Below are 26375 nucleotides of genomic sequence, written 5' to 3'. Positions count from 1 at the left end.
CATCCAATGAACATCCGCTGTGGGAAGGGGAGGACATCCCAGTGAACCATAGGGTGGGCGGGAAGACGTTGCTAGGCCAAATGGGTGCGATGCCATCTGGCCCAGGTCGCCCCAATGTGGCTGACAAGTCACTACCCAGAGGAATGGGTGCGATGCCTTCTGATCACCCCAACAATGATGAGTGTAGCAGTGATAATGAGGATTATTATCCAGATGAAGATGCCCCCTGGCCACCTCCCAAGCGCTATTGAAAGTCAAAATTCTACAGGAAGCCCCAGAGAGCAAAGCCACAAGGAGCTCAGAGGCCCCCACAAGCGTTTGCTAAAATTTAGCATTACCAAAAGACATCGGACCTGCTTATTAGGAAAGCACCATTTGCACGAACATGCAAGGAATAACTACAAAGCTACATCATAGAGCTTCGGATGTCAGCAATTGCCCTCGAATCAATTCGGGAGGCTGTAGAGGCTTATTTGGTCAGTCTCTTTGAAGACATGTTCTTCTGTGTTGTCCATGCCAAGCATGTAACAATCATGGCTAAGGAGACATGCATTGTCACTGAACATGAACATGAATATGAACAAAACATAAATTGAACTTTGCAAAAGATCATGGACAAGAGAGATAATTTTCATTTAAAAGCTTGTACATTCGGCCTAACTATCTTTTAATAAGAGGTGCTTTGTGATCTCTCTACGATGTTCTATAGTGTTGGGTAGAATGGATGTAAGTACAGAAGCAGCTATAGCTTGGGCATTGTCAACCCCCATGGATTGACAAAGAGCTATGTGTGTCATGACCTTGCCACAAAAGCCAATGCCAAAAGTGGCAATTGCAAGTGATTTGTTCACCAGAGTAATTACATGGGCTGTTTGAGGGATGGTGGCTAAGCATAGGAGTTTACTTGCAGCCTTAAGCACCCACAAAACAAAATGGCCACTCGGGGAGAAATCCCTGTGTATGATGCATACATCCTGCATTGGTAGTTTATCGATGTAGTGTGCTACGGTTGCTTGAGGCCCAAGCACTGTGCACTCTCCCCCTTTCCGGCTAGCCCACAGGTCCATGTTTAGAACATCTTGCAAAATTGTAATTAATCAAAAGCAAAGAAGAAAGGTTGAATTATCAACGTAGATGATGCTTAGTATTACCTCTTGTTTCTTATCCTCATCATCCATAGTTGGTGTGGCTTCAAGGTTGATAGAGGATTTGCTCTTATCAACCTTGCAAGGGCTCCGCGAACCAGGCGAATCGGGGCGAATAGGGGTTTGGTTGGCAACAACCCTAGCTTGTGTGGAAAAAAACTCCTTGTTCGTGACTTCACTCTGCTTTGTAGCAAGAATATCCACTGTCACTAGTGCAATTGTGTCAGCAACAGAGTCCCCCAATGAAAGCAGCTTGTCATTTGTAGCTTCTGGTGTAGGGTCAAGGGGGAACTCCATCTTGGTGCTTATGAGGCTAAGAAACTCATCTAGTTGGACACCAAAAGCATTTTCAAGATCATGTAAGAATAAGTACTCTTCATCTTTTATAATTATGCTACTGAGACGACTAATATTCACTTTGAGAATTGTAGCAGGGTCACGACTCTTAGGGTGGGACACCTCGGAGGTGGCAATAATTTGCTCTCTCACTGCAACTGCTTCTTCCAAGCCATGGGAATATTCGGCAGCTTGCAGTCTTCGCTCACTTTGGACATCTATAGGCGTGGGCTTGGGATCTTTATGATCCGCCAGCACCCCACCCACTGCCGGATGCGGGATCTCCATCTCCTCCAAGGAGGGCTCCTCATTGACAAGGAAGAAGAGAGTGGCAATGTTGGGCAAGAAAGATTGCCCAATTTTGTGCTTCTTGAAGGAATTTGCAACTTCCTTTGTCACTTGACCGAAGTGGTCCGCCCCTTTTGCAATCGCCTCAAAGTGGGCTAGTCTCTTTGAAAATACAGTGTCTCCCTTGTGGATGTTGCAAAGTAGATTACATGGAAACCACAACATGTCACTTTCTTCAAAGTTCACAGCATACTTGAGTATATGTGCATGCATATACTCTATGATGTCGTGAAAAGTGTCATTGTGGAGTTGCATGGTTTTTTGTAAATCCACTATGCGCGTAAAGAAGCCGTGAAGATTATTGCGTCCAACATATTTTGTGTCCTCTAAGAAAAGAAGAAACCATGAAAGGGGGGTTTGTGGCTCTTTCAATGATGGTGTTGCGTGGGAGGAGGATGCGCTAGCATGTGTTGCCATGGATTTGTGTGTGTGTGTGTGTGTGTGTTTGTGTGTGTGTGTCTTCTTTCTGTCTCTCTCAAGTGTTGATAGAAAAATAAGAAGCCCCTTCCCCTTTATATACACCCCCCCCCTTCCCCACACCGCCGTTGCCCATTGTAGAAAAAGACACCATCCCAAATCTCTTTGATATATATGTAAACACACATAGGTGCGCACACAAACACCCAAAAAAAACTTAATCAATGAAGGTGATATTATAACAACAAAAAAGTTTTGAATTTCCATGAAACAAAATGCTTTACAACGTGGCATTAGAGCCGGTTAACCACATTGATCTATCAGATCAACTTAAAGACAGTGCACTGCCAACCCTCCACTCCTCTTGCACTTTCATGGGAGCCTCCATCCACCTACCAATTTGAAACAACAAAATTTCTTTTAATAAGACTAACAATTGGCACATGTAGACATCATATAAATTAAATTGGCCTTTTGCCAATTGAGAGGAAAGTAAGCATCTTTGATTTCTTTGTAGCCCAAGATAATCAAGTGTTCCCGTATGTTGTTGAGTGTCCAGTGTTCACTACCTTGCACAATATTAGAAACACCATTTTGACAAAGTAACGGACATGTCAAATGTCACAAAATTAGCAACACTATATTGTAAGGGTGTCCACTTTCCACTCTTACACATCCAACGCTCATAGTGGAAACATAGGTACAAAGTAGTGCACACTTTCAAATGCCGTATCCCTATACCTGAAGTCCCCCACCTTACACTTGTATTTATCTCCTTGGTGCACTCCCTCAACCATTACCCAATTATATCCAAATACCAGTTTTAGTGCTTTATACATGACATTCTTGCTAGAAAACATAGTAGGTGTGACACAAAATGGTAATGTCTTGAACAGGTGTACAAAAACATGCACAGGGAAGCCTTCCCAAATTTTAACGAGGAGAATATATAAAAAAGAATCTTCTTCTTCTTTGAAATGAGTGACCACGCATCAGGTTGTGGCCATTCCGGACTTAGTAACGAAGGTTTTTCAACAACAATGATCATACCATATCCATCCTTCGAAACCGGCACTACATACATGTGTGAGTAGAAGAAGAATCTACACGTTGCAGCAGAATCGAAGGTGGCGAGTTGGGAAGCATCATAACACCAACGTTCTCATGAAGAGCGTTGAAGGTTTGTGTGAGACTCTTGATTGGTTGTTCCTCAACAAAGTCGGATGGGAATATATCTATGAGAACACCAAAAACTATTAAGTCAAAAACAAATAACAAGCGTTTACAATCAGAACCAACAACGTTTTACGACTCACAATGTATTGGGAAATTTCTTGAGCTTCCCTTCCTCAAGCGCATGGAACACCAAGAGTACACGTGATGAACAATGGCCACTGTGACGTTGACTCTATGGTTCTCGAAACCAAGAAGCCTCCCCTTCCAATGTTCGTCAAGGTTGCCATGGTTTCGAACTCGATGAGGCCTGATATCTGCAGGTTGCATGAAGATCCAAGATCCTTTAGAAAACACTTGCGACGCGCATTCCCCATTAGAATCCCTAGTTTTATGCAAGCAAACCGCCTCTATCTCATCGTTTGGCTTCCTTGAAGTGGAGGGTTGACATGATAGCACCAAAAGAAGAAGATTTATGGTGTTAGAGAGAGAGGCATGTTGCTTCAGGAATGAAATGAGAAGGAATGATTGAATGGGAAACGAGGGGAGAAGAAGTAGTTCAAGTGGATGGTGTGGATAAAAGGGGGAGACATGTCGTGCAACTATGGAAAGCTTCCATTTGTGATGCAGCTATGGAAAGCTTGGAGGGAGGGGGAGAAGTGGCTCAATGGGGAGCAAGGGGAGAAGAAGTAGTTCAAAGTGATGGTGTGGATGAAAGGGGGATACAAGTGATGTAGCTATGGAAAGCTTCTTCATGTGTTGCAGCTATGTAAATCTTGGAGGGAGAAAGAGAAAGAGAAGAGAGAAGAGGTAGAATAGAGGGTACTGCTGAGAAATAGAGATTTTGGTCAAACAAAATAGTTTTTTGACCATGTATTTGGTTAGGAGAGCTATCTTGAGAGTAAAAAGTGAGATTTAGAGATTTTTATTAAAAAATTTAAAAATTTAGGGTTACTTTATGGGCACCCATGAAAATGGAGGGAAAGCCCCCCCCCCCCCCCCCGCGCCCTCCCCTTTTCCCCCTGCTCTCTCTTTCTAGGGGACAAAGCTATAATGAGGGGAAAAAATACGCCCCCATGCCACCTACTACCCTACCTTTTGAGAGGGTATAGCTGTGGCCACCACCCTCTTCCTATTGGTCCATGCTTAATCACCCCTTAAGCTAAAGGGCCCTTTTGGGGTTCATATTTTTCCTAATGGAAAATGACACATGGACTTTATGTGATTTTCCGCCTGGCGAAAAGGCCATTGGTACAAAGTGGGTTTACAAGTTAAAACGTAAGCGAATGGTGAAATTGATCGGTATAAGCCTTGACTTGTTGCATAAGGCTATGCACAACAAAAAGGCATAGATTATGAAGAGACTTTTGCTCCCACTTGTTGTATGACTATTGTGTGTTTTCTATGTGCATTGGTAGCTCATTTTGGATGGGATGTACATCAATCAGACATTGTTATTGCTTTCTTGAATTGTGACATATTTGAGGAAGTTTATGTAACGCAGCCTCGTGGTTTTGTCAAGAAAAGATAAGAGGATAATGTGTACAAATTTAGGAAAGATTTCTATGAGGCGCATCATGCTTGGTATGAGAAAGTTGACACTCATTTGGTCAAATGAGGCTTTGTAATAGTCCAACAGAAAGCACTTTGTATGTAAAATGTAAGGGTGATGTACTTATCATAGTTTTTATATATGTGGATGATTTGTTGATCACTGGTTTGAATGAGATACATATTGTTGAATTTAAGGCTGATTTGAGTGCTACTTTCAAGATGAAAACTTGGGAATGCTGCATCATTACTTGGGCATACAGTTTAAGCAGTGTGATGGTGGTATTGCCTTGTGTAAAACACATTACATACAGACATTATTGTGTAAGTTTGGACCTCAGGACTGCAAGCCTCTTGCCACTCCCATGGAAATAGATTTGAAGTGGAGTCTTCATGATGCTAGTGATCCTACCGATTTCACTCTTTACCAAACTGCTGTTAGATGCCTTATTTATGTATGCAATACGAGGCCGGATATTAAGTTTGCAGTCTCATAGATCAGCAAATTTATGCATAGCCCATGGTCTAAGAATTGACATGCTATCAAGAGGATCTTTTGCTCGGAGTTTTCGAGAGGAAAGTACATCTTTGAGTGTGCCTGTGTGTGTGTGTGTGTGTGTGTGTGTGTGTGTGTGTGTGTGTGTGAGAGAGAGAGAGAGAGAGAGAGAGAGAGAGAGTGAGAGAGTGCACACGCATGTGGAAAAGAAGAAACTTCAAATTTTGAAAAGTAAATCTTGGCTCATGCGGGTTGAAGAAAAGAATCCAAGCAAGTGAATGAGTTCTCTAAAACCGTGTATATCTTTCATTGTTGAATATACTAGTATGTGACCCGCGCGTTGCTGCGGCCAAGAAAATCATGGAAATTGGAGATCTCTCTCTCTCTCTCTCTCTCTCTCTCTCTCTCTCTCACACACACACACACACACACACACACACACACACACACACACACACACACACAGACATATATAGGTATGTGTGTGTGTGTGTGTATGTGTGCACGCGCGCGCTTGCCCACGTGTGAGGAGAATGGAACTATAGTCCTTGGAATCACTCTAGCAAGATAACAATGCATAGCTATGCCTTCTCTCTCTCTCTCTCTCTCTCTCTCTCTCTCTCTCTCTCTCTCTCTCTCTCATATTAGATCTTGAGATCAAGATTCGTCGAGTAGATCTCTGCTATCTCTTTTTCCACCTTTTTTCCCTTTCTCGATTCTTTTTATTTCAGGACTGGATAGCACTCTCTCTCTCTCTCTCTCTCTCTCTCTCTCTCTCTCTCTCTCTCTCTCTCTCTCTCTCTTTCTCTCTCTCTCTCTCTCTCTCTCTCTCTCTCTCTCTCAATGAGCACATGGAGTATTTCTAGTCAAATGGTTGCAAGAGACTCATTCTTCACATGACTTCTAATAACTTCAAAGTGCCCATATCTCCTTGCTAATCAACCAACATTAATGTATCATATTTCTACCAGCTTGATTTTGTTGTGCCATGCTATCAAAACCATGAATTGCCAATAAACATGCTTTTCATGACCCTCTATTGGTTGAAGCAAGATAGGTTTTGGTTGGTGCTACGCTCTGGGGTCACTTTTGAAGGGCTACCAAGTTACCAAGGGAATTCTCTCTCTCTCTCTCTCTCTCTCTCTCTCTCTCTCTCTCTCTCTCTCTCTCTCTCTCTCTCTCTCTCTCACACACACACACACACACACCAACACACTCACACACACATACAGTATGTCGAGTCATGGTTGCAGGTGCTCCCACCTAAGCCATCAACTCTTTTCCTCAGCCCAAACACTCAGTGTCTTGAGCAAACCCATTTACACCCATTGCCTTGAGCACCCATTTGCTACTACCAAGAGTTCCCCACAAGAAAGCAATGCCTCTCCCCTGTTCAACTCTGCTTCACAACCAAGTTATTGCTGCTAAATATTACAGCACCACCGCTTGGTCTATCGTACCTATATGTGATCACCAGCAGTGACCCTAATCAAGGTCTTGGTTCTAATTTTGTTGGCCCACCTCATTCTTTTTCTTTTTTTGTCTAGTTGCTAGTGGCAGAGTGCTCTCTCTCTCTCTCTCTCTCTCTCTCTCTCTCTCTCTATGTGTGTGTGTGTGTGTGTGTGTGTATGAGTGTGTGTGTGTGTGTGTTTATCTGTCTGTCACACACGGTGATGGTGACACACACACACACAGTGCACATGCGTTGCGTACACATACACGCAAGTTGTCACGCGTACAATTTTGGGTACTATAGTTTCTACGTTATTAAAAAATGGTGGATTTCTCTCTCTCTCTCTCTCTCTCTCTCTCTCTCTCACACACACACACACACACACACACACACACACACACACACACACACACAGAGGTTAACACAATGTCAGATGTATGATTTTGACTATTTCAAGGCATTGGAAAAGAATTGATTTGCATTGAGGTTGGAGTACTTCATGTATTTTTTGAAGGCTCTTTAATGTGTCTATAGAAAGGAGGACAACCAGCAAGGACTTAACAACTCAATTTTGGTGTTGATCCAACATGCCGTGCAAATCAACCAGAAGCCAACATGTGGAGACCCGCACCTTCGTCTAATTTTTCAAGCTCCATTATAAAGAGTATAGATAATGGACTATTGAATAATAGCAAAAAATTATTGTGTACACAAGGGCTTGAGAAAAACCTAGGTTTAGTGTAATCCCATCTACAAATTTGAAATAGCCAAAATCGTACACCTGACATCGTGTTAACTTGTGTATGTGTGTGTGTGTGTGTGTGTGTGTGTGTGAGAGAGAGAGAGAGAGAGAGAGAGAGAGAGAGAGAGAGAGATTGTGCAAATCCACCATTTTTCAACAACGTGCAAACTATAGTACCCAAAATTGTACGCCTGACAACTTGCGTGTGTGTGTACGCATACGCGTATGCACTGTGTGTGTGTGTGTGTGTGTGTGTGTGTGTGTGTGTGTGTGTGTGTGTGTGTGTCACCATCACCGTGTGGGAAAGAATTGATTTGCATTGAATTTGGAGTACTTCATGTAATTTTTGAAGGCTCTTTAATGTGTCTATAGCAACGAGGACAACCAGTAGGGACTCAACAACTCAATTTTGGTGTTGATCCAACATGCCGTGCAAATCAACCAAAAGGTGACATGGGGAGAAACCCTTACCTTCCTCTAATTTTTCAAGCTCCATTATAAAGATTATCGATAATGGACTATTGAATAATAGCAAAAAACTATTGTGTACTCAAGTGCTCGAGAAAAACCTAGATTTAGTGTCATCCCACCTACAAATTCCTTGACTATATCTAATACACCTTGGAGGCTCGTGCCACATGACATAAGGAAAGGGCTTGGAGGGGATGAGAGTTGGAGACCGAGACAAAGCAAGAAAGAGAGTGGATTGGGCGCAAAGAAAAGGGTCTCTCTCTCTCTCTCTCTCTCTCTCTCTCTCTCTCTCTCTCTCTCTCTGTCCATCCATAGGATGGGCCACACACTCGTAAGATATAATTTGAAGGTTAGAACACCCACAACAATTGGAGGAAAAAACCTAGGTTTAGTATAATCCCACCTACAAATTTTGAGATTTACCTCTATTTTAAAAAAAAAAAAAGATTTATCAGCACTCACTTATCACTTGTTAGAATGAGTTGTAATGAATTCGAAACATAAAATATACAACATCCCCATGCTCCAAAAAATCCATGGATGCAAAAAGGCTATCAACTTAACATCACAACTTTAAATTTTAAATTCAAGGTGAGAATATCTCCAAAGTTCAAAGAACCTAAATTAAAGTTTAGAGAAGCTGCAGAGAAGTTTAGTGCAATAGCCTTAAAATATAGTAAATTTGCTCGTAAAGTTTTTGGAAAAAACATAGTATAGCTGAATGATTGAAAAGTCCTCGCTTTAGTAATCCCACCTACAGATTTTTAAATTTATCTCTAAATTTTAGATTTGAAGGTGAGAAACCCTACAAAGTAAAGAAATTGAGTGTAATAGCCTTCAAATATAATAAAGTTGCCCCTAAAATTTCTCATATGTGAGTTTTTTGAGTTTTTGGGAGAAAGTATTGTGCCTCACCTTGATTTAGTGCAACCCCCCTTACAAATTTTTAAGATTTTTCTCAAAAAATCTAATTTATCTTTAAGCGCTTGCAAAAACCTAAGCTTAGTGCAATCCCACCTATGACTTTTGAGATTCACCTTTGAATTCTGAGTCAACCCAAGGCAAGAGCAAGAAATCTAGCATAAAGACCTCAAAAATAGCCAAGATTTTCCAGAGTTGCCTCTTGTCATCCACCTTTGCTATCTGTTGAGGTCCGCTCTTGCCTTGGGATTACATGCCTTCTGCCTTGGATTTGTCGGATCAAAATTTTTCAATTACATTAATTCTCGATTTTATAGATGTTAATGTTGATTTATGATTCTTGATTGTGGATTATGTTGATCGTCGCTTTGTTGATTGATGATTGTAAGACCAATGCTTATTCTCCCTCCCCCCTCGCTCTCATGATGGTGTGATAGCCCTCTCTCTCTCTCTCTCTCTCTCTCTCTCTCTCTCTCTCTCTCTCTCTCTCTCTCACACACACACACACACACACACACACACACACACACACGCACACGCACACATACACACACACACATGATGGATCACATAGAACATTCTCTATTTCTGAGCACACACAAAATCTTGCAATCAATAACATTGCATTCTCTCTCTCTCTCTCTCTCTCTCTCTCTCTCTCTCTCTCTCTCTCTCTCTCATACACACACACAATGCGTACAGGACATCCACAAAAAATCATTGGACTCCTATTGTTGAATCATTGAGCTCATTGCACTTCAGTATTGCAATGCAAATGTGGAAGGCCTTCTTGCAACGCTCCAACACCTCAACGAATGGCACGTTAACTCTGTCTCTCATACACACACACACACACACACACACACACACAAAGGCAACGGGTCTCTCTCTCTCTCTCTCCCTCTCTCCCTCTCTCTCTCTCTCTCTCACACATACACACACATACAGACAAAACACAGATACATGCGTGCAACTATTGAGCTTTGAGTAGTAAGGTTAGAGAGAGATCATTTACGACATGGAAGGTTTGTGCAATCCTACAAAGGGAGGTTCATCAGGACATGGCCACACAAAGCTTAGTTGTCTATAAGCCTCGACAATTTTAACTAAGGCAGGCTCGATAGTCCAAAACGTCACGGATAGCAGCAAATAGTGAGGGAGAGTGAGACACAAACAATAGAGAGAGAGAAAGAGGATTGATTAGCAAGAAACCGACGATGAAAATCTATGTGCTAACAAAAATTTTCGGTTGATGTAACGAACCACTAAGCTTTGCCTTAGATGACACATGGAGGGAAGTTCCTTCAAAATGCAAAATAAACCCACCCTTCCAATGGCTTTAAAAAGCAAAAGTATTCACTGCTTGAAGTGAAATTCCATGGCTTTCCCAAGAAAACTATAAAAAATATACACAAAGTACTAAGTTTTCTACTTTACATTTCTAGGACTAAAAAGTGCTCTCATTTTTTACCTTTCATTTTTACATTTCTTAAGCTTTCCTTTGAAATGCAGTAGAGTGTGACACCTAGATGCCTTCTCTTTGCTCAAAAATTTTAAGCTCCATTATAAAGAGTATAGATTGTTAACATATCTTTTTTGGCTTGTGCTTTCTCTATTCTAGGTGTGCGATCCATCCCAAGCAAGAGAATATAGATCGCAATGTGCAAGCCAACAAGAGCCTAAAATTGACCATTAGTAGTTCTCTAGCAAAAGGTATTATTCATGACAAGACATTTAAAACTATGTAGTAGCAAGAAGTGGTGACCAATAATACTTTGCATCTAAAGAAATACAAGGCACTTGTGTCTCACTAGGGATTAACGAAACAAATCTATAGTAATCCAAAAGTTTGTGTCATCTATTCGATCAAAGCAAGAGATTAAGTCAATATTTTCCACATCAATTGTAAGTGTTTAAAGATAGCCACTCGAGCTCAATCATGCATAGAATGATTCACTGGGAATTCCTTCTCTTATTGGTAGTCAATATGACGAGCAAGGCAAAAGTATCCAATATGAGAAGTAAAATCAAGGACGAGCCCGCACAGGTAGAGACAAAGCCCACCATGGAGGAGCCCATAGGTTTAGAGGTGGAGTCAAGCAGAGAGGAGCCTACAGAGGTAGACCCAGAGCCCATCACGGAGGAGCCAGTCAGAGAGGAGCCCACAAAGATAGACCTGGAGCCAACCAGGGAGGAGCTAGTAAGAGAGGATCCCACACACGTAGAGTCAGAGTCCACCAGGGAGGATCCTGCCCATGCAGAGCGTGAGCCAGCCAGAGTAGAGCCCGCACAGGTAGGGCCAGAGACTGCTCAAGAAAAGCAAGAGCCAGCAAGAACCAATGTAGAGCAATGACAAGCTAGCAAAGAGCAAGAGTGTGTGTCACAAGACTGACATCTTATAGAGAAAATTAACAAAGAAAACAAAGAGAAACTACAAGTTCTTGCCAATTCAGCCTCTCTTTGAGCACAGATTCATATGTCTAGAAGGTCAGAGGCAGACTCCGTTTTTAGCCTAGATTGACAAGATTTTCTCTACATGCGCGATTCCTCCCAACGCAACGGATGCAGTTGTCCATGCTTCTATGTGGTAAGGATTAAGATCATTGGGTGACATTGTTAGGGTCAATTCAAGCGAATACGGACCCTTGGATATTTTCAAGGTCACTATTCGCTCGATATTACCCTTTGTTTTTTCGGCACTTAGGGTCAGAACCAAGCGAATAGGGACCTAAATGACCATTTCAAGAATCGTATTCGCTTCATTCTGACCCGTGTCTTTGCACTCTATCTAGCTATATGGTAAGCTTTAAGTTCATTATGTCATAGTGTTGAAGTCAGTACCGAGCGAATAGAGACACTTGGAAATCTTTAACACTAGTTTTGTTATCAGACACTCGAATGTCCTGAGACACTTAAGTGTCCTGTTTTTCTAGCGACTTGTCATAATTATTTGGTGAATCTAGAAAAAAACTTCATAGGTCACGTTTATGTCTTAGGTCAACTATGAGGTGAAGAACATAGCTAAATTTTAATGTTGCCAAAATTAATACCAAATTAAGATTATAATAATAAGTTTTAAGATGAAAAAATCATAGAAATTTAGTGCAGTTTTAACAAACTTTTCATAAATTGAATATAAATTCTCATCAAAATAAGATTTTGCATCAATTTCAAGGTGTATGGATAGGAAAAAACTTATTTTACCACGAAATTGAGCTTCATAACCTAGGTATGGGACTAAATTTTTGTTATAATCGAAAGACCAAAATCTTGAAAATGCTGACAAAGGGAAAAATTTTGGTCTTTCAAGGCCTCTTTCATTAACATGATGAGGTTATGGAACTGTTACCATATACATGTGGTAGTGATGTGTGTGAACACACTAGGACCACCGGGGCATTTTTTCCGTCTTTAGGAGGTTTTTTCCCCCAAGCATTGTATATACGCCCATCACTCTAGGACTATCTATCTTCTCATTGCATACTAAGTAACACACTCTCTATTGTGTGCCTTGAGCTTCCTTCATCTTCTCCAAGCTATGTGCGTTTCGTTGCAACCCTAATTCCAACAATTGGTATCGGGCTTAATCGCCAGCTGCTCCAACACACGCCTGCTCACTTTCTCTGATTTCAGTGAGCTTTGACAAGATTTCAGGTCGACAAAAATTTCAGGTGAGCTTGTAGAGCTTAGTCTGCTCAGATTTTTTATTTGGGCTCATTTCGACCTCCATTTCCACTACAGGCAGCACTACACAGGCTATTTCGTCATTTTGTGCAGAATTTCTGTCATTGCCGTTTTCTGCATACCAGGTGCCTCATAGTCTTCTACGGTTTGTGCTATATAGCGCGTGTTGTTCCCGCTCTGTTTCTCCTAGTTTCGGGCAATTTTCACATCAGGTGAAGCATTTACCATGGCTGACAACCACACAGATGTGTTCAAGATGTTTGCTGCTGAGGACATGTTGGATGGGGACAAGTAATCTATGTGGGCTTATATGATGCAACATGTTCTTGTGTCAAAGGGCATCTGGAACATTGTGCAAGGCATTGATGTACGTCCTGGTTCTGAGGATGTAGGCGATGTTGAGGATGTTGCAGGTCTTGCTGCAAGGATTGCTGCTATTAGAGTTGTTTTGCCTATGGCAGAACAAGCTCATTGGGATGTAAAATATGCACAGGCTCATGCATTGATTGCATTGTCTGTGAAGCGCACCATTGTTCCTCACATTCGTTTAGCAAAATCTACAAAACAGGCTTGGGATATTCTAGCAGGTCTTTATGCAAGCCGCAATGAGGATAAAATTTCTTTGCTACGTAAAGAGCTAGAGTCGAAGATTATGCATGAGGAAGATGATATGGACACTTTCCTTGCTGGTGTCAAGGATATCAATGAGCAACTTATTTCTGCAGGTGAAGTCATTTCAGACAGTTCCCTTGTGCAGGCTGTTCTTGATGCCTTACCAGATTCCTACCAGACTTTTGCTACTACTTGGAGACTAATGAAACAAGGAAATCCTGAAGTTGTCAAGTTTGATGCATTATGCACATTGCTGTTGCAAGAGTCACTTTCCAGAAAAAATAGAACTAGGCAGCGTGTAGTTGAACAGGCTTTTATTGTTGCTCAAAGAAAGGGTGGATTCTGGTGATAAGGGCAAAAGGAAGATGCGTTGCCATTATTGTAAATCTAATAATCACTTGATCAAGTCGTGTCCTTAGTTGAAGGCCAAAGAGGTTAAGAAGAAAGAGGGTGGTTCCACTGCAAATGCTAGTTCTACTACAAATGCAGCCATTGTTGAGTCTTCTGTGAAAGGAGATTGTGTTGCTGATGTTGATGCAAAATTAGCTTTTAGCGCAGAGTGCACTTACAATTCTACTTGTCCATGATGCATGCTTGTCAGTGTTGGGATTAAAGCCCAAGTGGCCTCTTATGCAGATATGGCCGGCCGCCCGCCTAACTCACTTCCCTCTAACTCTTTGTATATACTCACATATACTTTGTGAATACAAAGGAATTGGGAGATAACCCTTCTAACAGTTCTCTGCGTATTGTACTGTGTAAGCTCACTGTGTGTGTGTGTGAGAGAGTCGACCCACGCTCCGCTCCGCGACTTCAATTGGTATCAGAGCCTTGGTTCAGTGCGGTTTTGCGCAATCGTGCGCGCGCGCACTTTTCCGGTAGATTCTGGATCCGGAGTTTGAAAATTCACACTCGGCGTTCCGAGAGCGTTTCCATCAGGTGACCTAGGTGACCTGGGGTTTTACCCCCCTTTCGAAGCCGTTTATGCCCTCAGAATTTCGTTCCGAGCACTACAGCAGAAGATAGATTTCAGCCGCAAAGAAATCCGTCTTGTGTAGATTGGCAAGCAGGAGGTGGTCGACATCAATATCGGCATCGACATACATCACTTATTAGTCTTCAGAGAATCATCTATAGACCAGGTACACATATATATCATCAGATATATATATTGCACTCTGCATTGCTACTTCTTGTGCTTGCCAGGTTCCAGGGGAGGTGTGGCCATACGACGGCTTGATACCACTAGCATGTATTGTAGATTGATGTACTGTGATTGTGGGTCTGCTAGTTGTGAGTCACGCTAGCAGACAGACCGCCGCAGCGGTCATAGGACAATGATTGGTCTATTATAGGATGTATGCTAGTTCTGGGAGTTTGCTGAGCCATCTGAGAGGGTCGTGTGTGAGGTTTTTTGAAGCCACGCACTGGGGGCTGGGTTACCCAGTGTGAGGTGGATTAGGTTGCTGGAGTTCCCCTCTACACGCATCCTCTTCGGCGACTTTTATCCCTTAGGATGTATGACTTTGTGTAGACACTAGATTGCATCTTATGCGTCAGGCCGTTGAGGCATTGTTCAGGGTTCACTCTTGAGACAGATACAGGTTCTGTCATCGCCCAAAGAGGAGACAGTGTATGCTTACAGGACAGCATATTACAGAGATTTTTTAGATTTGTCACTAGTCAGCTATTTATGATTGTTTTTTGAGCTATCTTTTGGTTCCCAGAGCTCAGTTTACAGGGGAGACTCTGTCAAAAATTTTCAAAATACTGACAGTTCCTGAGGAGAGGTGTTCAGCTTGTTGATTACAGCTTGTTTACTGTGTACAGAGGCCAGTTTACAGGGGAAACTCTGCCGGATTTTTCTCAGGAGTAAGTAGTTTGGCAGATATGGCATCTTCTCAAAGTGAGACTCTTTACAACATAAAGAAGCTGGATGGCACAAACTTTCCATTCTGGAAGAAGTAGATTTGGCAGGTTTTGGTGCAGAAAAAACAAGTGAAGCCACTGAAGCTCAAAGGGGAGAGACCAGAAGGTATGGCTGAAGATGAGTGGGAAGAGCTTGACGAGTTAGCTTGTTCCACAATCATGCTGACACTGGCAGAAAATGTTTACTTCAACGTAGCAGAAGAGACTACAGCGTATGGCGTATGTCAAAAGCTATGTGGTATGTACGAGAAACAAAGTGCTGCTTCTCAGATTTACTGGCTCAAGAAATTGGTGGATTTGAAGATGAAGGAAGGGACAGCCATGTCAAATCATCTGAATGAATTTCACACAATTTTCAGCCAGTTAACAGCACAGGAGATAGTCTTTCCAGATTCAGTGAAGGCTATGTTTCTCTTAATCACTTTGCCAGACAGTTGGGATACTTTTCGTACAGTGTTAAGTAATTCTGTCGCGCCAGAAGGTCTTACAAGTGCCAATGTAGAAGGCAGCTTGCTCACAGAGGAAGTGAACAGGAAGAACATTGACAAAGGCAAAGGCAATAGTGCTTTGGTCGTTCGAGGGAGACAACAGTTTAAAGAGAAGAAGGGTAAGAAGGCACAAAACCGAAGTAAGTCTCGTGATTCGAAGTCAAAGGATGACATAGAATGCTACCATTGTGGCAATAAGGGTCACATGAAGCGAGACTGTACGAAGTGGAAACAAGAAAAAGGAAAAACAAAGAGTTCTGAGCAAGATGAAAAGAAGAGTTCAGTGAAGATTGAAGAGGTGAATGTCACAGGATCTGGTTCAGACAGTGATTCTGGTATAGCAGCTGGTGACATCTTCCTTACAAGAAATCTTGATTCTGTTTTCTTGACTGCAGAGGATGGACATGCTATGAGTGATTGGATTATCGACTCAGGGGCATCTTTACATGTTTCTCCACACAAAGAGTGGTTTACATCATATGTGGCTACTAAAGATTATGTCAGACTTGGCAATGAGCAGGTTTGTGACATACTTGGAGTGGGAGATGTGCAGTTGAAGTTTCAGAATGGCTCTTTTTTATGGCTCAAGAATGTCAGACATGTTCCAGCAATCCGAAAGAGCTTGATTAGTACAGGGAAGTTGGATGATGCGGGTTATGTGACAGTTTTTGGGAACAGCGCTTGGAAGATCTCCAAAGGTTCGATGACTGTAGCACATGGCAGCAAGTCAGGAACTCTGTACACTTTACATGTTTCAGAGGTTAAAAACCATGTAATTAATGTGATTGAGCAGCCAAGTGTGTCACTGTGGCATCGTAGGTTGGGACATATGTCAAAAAGAGGAATGGAAATACTTTCTCATTATGGTTATTTGCCTGGCTTTTCATTTCAAGATTTTGAGTTTTGTGAGCATTGTGTTTATGGTAAGCAAACACAGGAACCACACATATCAAAGAGGAATCGTAGGGACGAACGGTTAGCTCTTGTACACAGTGATCTATGCGGACCAATGCCTAGTTTGTCACTAGGGAGAGTAGCGTACTTTTGTACATTCATAGATGACTATTCTCGCAAAGTATGGGTTTACTTCTTGAAGCACAAGGATGAGGTGCTCAAGGTCTTTAAGACATTCTTGCAGCTGGTGGAGAATCAGAGTGGTCAGAAGCTGAAGTGCTTGAGAACTGACAATGGTGGAGAGTACGTTTCCAAAGCTTTTCAAGACTTTTGTGAAACAAAAGGGATTAAGCGGGAACTTACTGCACCATATAATCCTTCACAGAATGGGGTTGCAGAACGTATGAATAGGACCATACAAGAGAAGGTCAGAAGCATGTTGTCAAATGCTGAGTTGCCTGATGGATTTTGGGCCTAAGCAGTGGCTACAGTAGTCCATTTGATCAACAGGTCTCCTAGTAGGGTTCTGGATAAGAGTGCAGTGGCCGAGATGCTATGGACAGGCAAGGCACCTTCGTATAATCATCTCAGAGTCTTTGGTTGTGAATCTTATAGCCACATTCCTAAGGAGTTCAGAAATAAGTTAGAACCAAAGAGCAAGAAGTGTATATTTCTTGGCTACGGAGAATCGGGCGAGATGGGTTACCGGCTTTGGGATCCTGAGTCCAAAAAGCTTATTCGTAGCAATGATGTGCATTTCAATGAAGCCAAGTTTCACGCTAAGCCAGAGAAGACAGAGGAGATCAGAAGAGTTGTCTTCAGAGAAGATGGACCTAGTGCTAGCACATCAAGACAGCATGGTCAGGCTCAGGAACAGCCTATAGTGGCTAGAGAGGCAGAATCAGTTGTGGTGAGACGTTCTGAGCGTGTCTCCAAACCACCTGATCGTTATGTGCCATCTCTAAATTATGTCATGCTCACAGATTGCGGAGAACCATCTTGTTACAAGGAAGCATTACAAGTGGTTGACTCAAAAAAATGGCAGTTGGCCATGCAGTCAGAGATGACAGCTCTGCATAAAAACCAGACATGGAAGTTGGTTAAATTACCACAGGGCAAAAAGGCTCTACCTTGTAAATGGGTTTACAGGTATAAGATCACCGCTCATGATAGTCAGCCAAAGTACAAAGCAAGGCTTGTTGCCAAGGACTTTAAGCAAGAACAAGGCATTGACTTTGATGAAGTCTTCTCTCCAGTGGTCAAGATGACTACATTGAGATGCTTTCTTGCATTGGTTGCTATATTGGATTTGGTGTTGCACCAAATGGATGTCAAGATAGCGTTCTTGCATGGTGATTTAGATGTGGAAATTTACATGCAGCAGCCAGAAGGGTTTGTTGAGAAAGGCATGGAACATGTGGTATGCAAGTTGTTAAAGAGTCTTTATGGCTTAAAACAATCACCGAGGGCATGGTACCATAAGTTCCACCAGTTTATGCTTTCTCAAGGCTACAAACGTAGTGAGTTCGATCACTGTCTATATACAAAGAAGGCTAAGGATGGCAGTTGGCTGATCCTTATTTTGTATGTGGATGACATGTTGATTGTTGGCAAACACTTGGAAGAAATTTCAGCTTTGAAGTCAAAGATGGCAAAATCGTTTGACATGAAAGACATGGGTGAGGCAAGTCATATACTTGGTATGCGCATTGAGAGAGACAGATCAAAGAAGTTGATTTGGTTATCTCAAACAGAGTATATTGACAAGATTTTGCAACGTTTCAATATGGAGAAGGGAAAGGCATTGAGTGTTCCATTGCCACCATATGTGAAACTTAGCAAACAAGATTGTCCTGTGTCTGAGGAAGAAAAGGCTGAAATGGATAAGATTCCATATGCGTCTGCAGTGGGTAGTTTGATGTATGCAATGATTGCTACACGTCCGGATATTGCATTTGCAGTGGGAGTGGTTAGCAGATATATGTCAAATCTCGGCAAGAAACATTGGGAGGCAGTGAAAGGTATCATGAGATACTTAAAACATACAAAGAGTATGCACATATGCTATGGTAGTCAGGATTTGAGTGTCAGAGGATACACTGACTCAGATTATGCAGGAGACTTGGATAAGAGGAGATCTACATCAGGCTATGTCTTTACATTGGCTAGAGGTGCCATATCATGGCGATCTCGATTACAAGATTGTGTTACGCAGTCTACTACAAAAGCTGAGTATGTTGCAGCAAATGAGGCATGCAAAGAAGCTATTTGGCTTGGTAGATTGGTTGCAGACTTGGGAATCAAAGTAGATATGCCAGAGTTATATTGTGATAGTCAAAGTGCTATACAATTGGCAAAGAATCTAGTGTTCCATTCGAAGACTAAGCATATTGATGTCAAATATCACTTCATTAGGGAAGTACTTGAAGACAAGCACATACAACTGCTGAAGATCCACACTAAGGACAATCCTGCTGATCTACTCACAAAGGGACTTCCAGGAGAGGGCTTTGTGCATTGTCGTGAGTTATTGGGCATTGGATAGATGGCAGCCATGTAAATCTTTGTACATTTATGTTCATAGATTTACAGTTACTTAAAGTGCCACATTGGACTTTAAGTGGGAGGTTGTTGGGATTAAAGCCCAAGTGGCCTCTTATGCGGATATGGCCGGCCGCCCGCCTAACTCACTTCCCTCTAACTCTTTGTATATACTCACATATACTTTGTGAATACAAAGGAATTGGGAGATAACCCTTCTAACAGTTCTCTGCGTACTGTACTATGTAAGCTCACTGTGTGTGAGTGTGTGTGTGTGAGAGAGTCAACCCACGCTCCGCTCCGCGACTTCAGTCAGTTGATGCAGATTCACATGTGTGGTATTTTGATAGTGGTGCTACAAAGCATATTACCTCACATCGTGAATTGTTTACCTCTCTCGAGTCTGTCCCTCGTGGGAATTCAGTCACTTGTGCCAACAAATGCCTCTTATCCAGTTCAGGGAGTTGGAGAGATTGTGCTTACTTCTGCAAATGGCAGTTCCTTCACACTTGTTGATGCACTTTATGTACCTGGGATAAAGAAGAATCTCTTGTCTATATTCGTACTTGCTAGACTTGGACTTGTAGTCAAATTAATGGATGACAGATGTACAGTTCATGATCTCAGTTTTGGTGATGAAATTGTTGCATCTGGCCTTTTGTGCCATGGGCTGTATAAGCTCACTTTGTATGACAAGTGTGGACAAAATTTTGCAAATGCTGTTGCAGATTCAAGGGCTATTTTAAATGCAAAAACTTTGGCATGCACGTTTTGGTCATCTGAATTTTGCCAGCTTGCTGTGTTTGCAGAAATCTGATATGGTTGCTTCTTTGCGGCCTCTTAAAGCACCTGTCAAACATGTTTGTGAAGGCTGTATTTTGGGTAAGATGCAGCATTCTAAGTTTCCAAAGGATGGTTCAGTTCGAGCCACATGCAGGTTGCAGCTTGTGCATAGTGATGTTTGTGGGCCCATGCAATCTCCGTCCTTGGGCAATTACCTTTACTTCGTGACTTTCATTGATGATTACTCCAGGCATGCATGGGTATTTCCGCTTAAAGCGAAGTCCGAAGTTTTTATGTGCTTCAAACAATTTCTGGCTATGGCTGAAAACGTCTCAAAATGTACTATGGGCACCCTCCGTTCCGATCGAGGGGGGGAGTATATGTCTCATGAATTTAATGCATTTCTGGCTAGTTGTGGGATAAAACACCAATGTACAGTTCCTTATACACCTCAGCAAAATGGTGTTGCTGAGAGGAAAACAGGTCACTGATGGAAATGGCACGATGTATGGTCAAAAGTGATGCTTTGCCGCATTCTTTTTGTCTTGAGGCCATCATGTGTGCCACTTATGTACTTAACAGGTGTCCTATGAAAGCTTTGCATCTATTACTCCATATGAATCATGGCATGATAGAAAGCTTTCTATTGAGCACATCTGTGTTTTTGACTGTTTGGCATATGCTTTGGTGCCACAAACACAACGCAGAAAATTGGATGATAAGGCTGTCAAATGTATTTTTTTTGGTTATAGTGCTGAAAGCAAAGGTTACAGGTTATATCATCCGCAAACAAAGCGTATTCTAGTTTCACGCGATGTAGTGTTTGTGGAAGATTCTGTTCAGCCCTTGCTGTCATGTACTAGAGACAGGAATGTAAGCTCATAGGACATTTATGACACTTTGTTGCCTCTTTTCAGTGGTGGAAATAGAATGTAATTTCCAATGAGGCAAATGTACAGCCTATGGGGGTTTCTGAAAAGGTTACATATCAGCCAGTTACTGATGCACATGTACATGATGTACTTGATGAGGAAAGGGTTGAAAATGAGAAGGCTAGAGGTATGCCAAAATGGCTGGTGCACACTTTGCGTGACAGTAAATTGGATGCACCTTTGTCTAGTCGTACTCGTTTAGGCTCTCGCCATGTATCTTATGCATCAGATTGTTATGCTTTGGATGTGTCTAGCTTACATGATGTTAAGGAGCCTCTGTCTTTTGATGAAGCACAGAATTCAAAAAATTGGATGGCTGCCATGCAATCAGAATATGATGCAATTATAGAAAATGACACATGGACTTTATATGATTTGCCTCCTGACAAAAAGGCCATTGGTACAAAGTAGGTTTACAAGTTGAAACGCAAGCTGGATGGTGAGATCGATCGCCATAAGGCTCGACTTGTTGCAAAGGGTTATGCATAGCAAAAAGGCATAGATTATGAAGAGACTTTTGCTCCCACTTGGCGCGTGACTACTGTGCGTTTTCTATGTGCATTGGCAGTCTCTCAAGAGGATTTTTTGCTACCTTAGTGGCACTTTACATCTTGGCTTGTTTTATCCCAAGGGGGGATCATTGCCGCCAGACTTACATGCTTTTTCGGATCAGATTGGGCTGGTTGTTTTGACATGCCAGTGTCCACAAGTGGTTTTTGTTTCATGCTTGGCAGTTCGTGTATTATATGGTTGAGCAAGAAGAAATCTATTGTGGCCACTTTGAGTTGTGAGGCTGAGTGCAGGGAAGTCTTTACAGCTACGATTGAGTGTGTATGGCTTAGATGCCTTATGGCTCATTTGGGTGTTGGACAGGACACTGCCAACACTATCTACAGTGATAGTCACAGCGCATTGGCAGTTGTGAGGAACCCAGTTTTTCATGCGCGCACAAAGCACATTGAGGTGCATTACCACTATGTCAAGGAAAGGCTCTCAACAGGAGAGATCAGCTTGTCTTATGTGCCAACACAGGACAACCTTGGAGATCTTTTCACAAAGGCATTGTCTCATGAGAACCTTGAAGCTTTCCGCAAAGCTTTGGGCTTACTCCCCTTTGTGGACTGATCATGTCCTCAGGGCATGGCAATTCCCTTTACTCATGTGCCAGCTCTCGTTCATCGCATCACTCCAGGGGGGATTTGATACCATATACATGTGGTAGTGACGTGTGTGAACACACTAGGACTGTCGGGGCATTTTTTCCCTCTTTAGGAGGTTTTTCCCCCTGAGCATTGTATATACGCCCATCACTCTAGGGCTATCTATCTTTTCATTGCATACTAAGTAACACACTCTCTATTGTGTGCCTTCGTCTTCTCCAGCTATGTGCGTTTCTCTGTAACCCTTTTTCCAACAGGAATAAAACCTAAGGTGTATAATGTATCTATACGTCAATACCCATCAACTAAGCATTTTTCAAGGGTTCAAACTCATAGGCATCTTGTAATTTAAGCTCATTTAAAGAAAATTGTAGAGCGTAATTTCTTGCAAAAAAAACGTTGCTATGAAAAACTAATGAAAGTGTGTATATAAATCTCCTATTGTGTCCATATGAGGTATTTGTATACAAATAAGTGAGATAAATGACAAAATTCAAAAGTGGACTTTATTTTAAGGCTTACCTTTGATAAAGAAAAAAATCATAATTACAACATGGGCAGTTTTTTGGATATGCCATAAATCACCAAATGTGGCTTACATAATCATTAAAAATTATCACCTTATGTAATAGAGTCATAGATCTAGTATATATGCATCATAAGACATTGTAACTTTAGATGAACTAAATGTTTTTTTTTTATTGTTAATTGAATTTGTGAACGTTGCATATTTGACCCACACGACTTTCTATATTTAATTCTAGTCACAAAAAATGTTTTTCTCACATGACATTTGCAAAAATATCAAACACATATATAAGTAGTTACCATGGATTATTGCATGCACCCTGCTCATTTTTTTCTTAAGCTAGAGTACGAGTTTTAATGAAACATTGAATGCTGTTTTGTGTAGGTTCTTTTCATGAGTGTAGTTACTATTGAGGTTATGATCAAAAGTGAGGGATTATGATTTCTATGAGTACTTTGAATAACATTTTATAGTTTTGCAAAAGAATTTCTGGAGATGTGTTCTAAATCTCATGTACCATTTTATTTAAATTCGCAAAAAAGGAGACTAAAGTGTGCTTTTTGGTACCAAACTAGTGTTAAGGCCACTAATCGCTCGGTATTGACTCGGGTCAGAACCAAGAAATTAGTAAGTGATATGACCATTCAAGAACTATATTTTCTTTGTTCTGACATATGTCTATATATCCAGTATTTGCTAGCACTTTTTCATGTTAGACACGCTATCTCGCTTCTGCTCACGAACGTGCATGACAAAATATATATAATAGATCCGCTTATATTGCCTATGCTTTAGAACAATGGAATGTCATTTTTGACATTTTTGGGTTGGTTCAACAGAGGTTTGCATACAATCAAAGCTGAGTTTTGTGTCGGTATGCAAAGCTATGTTAGATATAGGATCTTACTATTTCTCATCGTTGATAGTTTTGATGTTTTTTTTTGCGTAGTGAACATTGGAGTCCGGTGTTATTTGACATTGAACCAAAGGTCGTCTACTACAAAAACTCCATGCAAAGCATAGGATTCCATGGGTGTGTAAAGGCGTAAGACTCATCTTTATGCTTTTGCTTGTAGTGTCTATTTCTAATGCCCCACTGAAGCAAGTGCTTATGTATGTACTTCCGCGAGAAATTTTGTTTGATGTATAGAGCACATTTTGTTAGAACATGATCTAGGTGCTGCCATTGAGCATCGACGAGTCAGTGTGCCCACTCAGACTTATGATTTGAGCTGTGGTTGGAGTACGTCTATGAATACTATGCTCCTTCTAAGCCAAATTATGGATGTACCAAATGTAAGTACGCGTGTTGTTTCAGGTTGTATCAATGCAATGTTTTTATGAAAAGAACTTACTTCTTTACTTACTTTCTTATTATCATGCATCTACAGGATCTTGAGTTACATAACTACGACCCCTTTGATGTGTGCAAATTTTCTTGTAATGGCCATTCAGCATATTATAATTTTGGTATATAGTCAATCAAGAGAGGCAAGCGCTCGAGCTGAGGAGTTCAAACAAGTCCGCATTAACGAAATGATGCAGCGGTACGAGCATATTAAAAAAGAGATTCGAAACATGCAAGAAGCAATCAATCAATATTATGCAGACGGCACAAAAGTAGAGGATTGGGAAAACCCAATGTCATAAAAACTAATATCTAATACTCCCAAATGATTTTCTCATGTTAAACTGACCATTTAACATGGGGAAGTACCAAGGGAGTAAAAGCTAGAATATTCGTAAGGTTGCCAGACCGGTCTTTGTCAGGGATCCAAAGGAGAAAAAATAGGGATCCAAAGAGGGACAGCCTGCAAAAGAGAAATGTGCTTCAATGGGGCTTAAAAGATCTACGATTAAGCTCCATTAAGACTTCCATAGGCTAAGGTTCCAAAAATTAATTTTTTATCCAATGGCCAAAGCAAGGGGAAATTGGATGGTCATGGGAAGACTAAAAAGTCTTCCCACATTCCTAGGAAGGAGGGTACGAGCCCATATTGTAGGGGATGAGAGAAACACACACACACACACACACACACATACACTTGGTCACAACATCTGACCATGATTGCATCTAGAGGGGTTTTTTTATTGTGCTCTGAATCACACACATGCACACACACACACACACCCACACACACATGGTCATTGCATTTGACTAAGATGGCTTCATCAAACTATATAGACACACACACTTGATCAGCTTTATATAATTATGTTTAAGGCATCTAGCTACACTAATATTATTTAGATATTGTCATAAGCTCAGGGCTGGTAAGCATGGCTTGATATACCAATTTCCAAAGAATAGGGCTCAGTGGGAGCATTCCCTTAATACCTTAACCCTTAAAGGGTGCACAATTCAGAGGTTACTCCCTTTTATTTCTTAAAGGCGCATCCCTGGTGTCCTCTCCAATGCGAGGTTATTGCATCTGCTTTCTGTCGCGAAGGGTCTCTCTCCCCCCTGCTTCAAGATCTCATTGGACAGTGGGTGGTTTGGAACGGATTCTTTTTCCTCCATCTCGCTATAATGATTCTTGGCAATAAAATTGGCTTCATGCTCAAGGCTAGGTGGCTGCGACACATCCATAACTAATGGCGTTTTTTAGGATTTCCTCGCCATCTTCCACTATATAAGGTAAGGGTGTTTCCTCCCTCACTTAGAATTGGTATAGGAGACAAATGTGTGAGAGGGGTGCTTGGCTCTACAGTCAGCCACCACTGTGCTGATGATTAGGATGGCTTCCACTTCAAAGGTTTTTTATTGTTCTTAATGTGTACCTTGCTTGTTTACCTCACTGGCTTTATATATATTTTTGTCAATACTTAAAAATAAAACCCTTGCTCTGTTGGGTGATTGTAAACAAGATTTTTTCTTAACATTTAGAAAGAACTGTTCATTTAGGATGCTTCATAAAGGAGGTTTCTGGTTGAAAACTTTTTGGATAAATGATTATGTCTGGACTACTAACCAAGGCAGAGTTTGGGTATTTTTCCTACTTTGCTAGGCTTGACTGAATAAAAAAGTATTAGATAAAATTTTTCTCAGTGTGCATATCTACTGTAGAGTATTGGAATACTCAAAAACTTATGGTTGTTAAGGTCTAGCCTATATTTGGTCTTGAGATATTCCTAGTTTATTCTAGCCTTTTGATCACTAACATGCTAACTCAAGTGAATCTTTCACTTCTAGGCTTTGTTGATATTGTAATATGGGGGAGACTGCTTTGACTGTAGTACAGCTTTTGGTTCTTACCGTGGAACTTTGATTCCAAAAAGGGGGATGCTCTATGTCTCTTTTGGTTGTTGAAGGCAAAGAGATAATGTATTTTGCTACTAATATATGCTGGCATTATTACAACTACTGCAGTGGGACTTGTGAAACTGCACACTCACTGATGACTTAAAGCACAAAATAGGATATGGTATATGGTATATTGGTTATGCTTCCATATTCTGATACAATTTTTTCATCAGCATAGGATGTTGTTTGGCTTCTTGCCTGGTACTGACTGCATACTCACTTAATCCTCTGCTACTCTGCTAGAATATGACATCAAATTTATCATATATATACTATTTTAATTTTTTAAATCATATGGTGAGTATAAGGGTTGAATGTCTGGTGGTGGTGCTGGTTATGCATGGATTTTCTGGTTACTGGAATGCTGCCATATTCTGATAGTTGTAGTTATAATTTATGTTACATTCAAAAAATTGCAAAAAAAGGGAGATCTGGCCTGGTCTAACTGGTTATACACAGACTTTAT

The sequence above is a fragment of the Adiantum capillus-veneris genome, chromosome 2, assembly GCF_014529385.1.
Source record: "Adiantum capillus-veneris isolate H3 chromosome 2, ASM1452938v2, whole genome shotgun sequence".
Lineage (NCBI taxonomy): Eukaryota > Viridiplantae > Streptophyta > Polypodiopsida > Polypodiales > Pteridaceae > Adiantum > Adiantum capillus-veneris.
Note: the sequence above shows the minus strand (reverse complement) of the source record.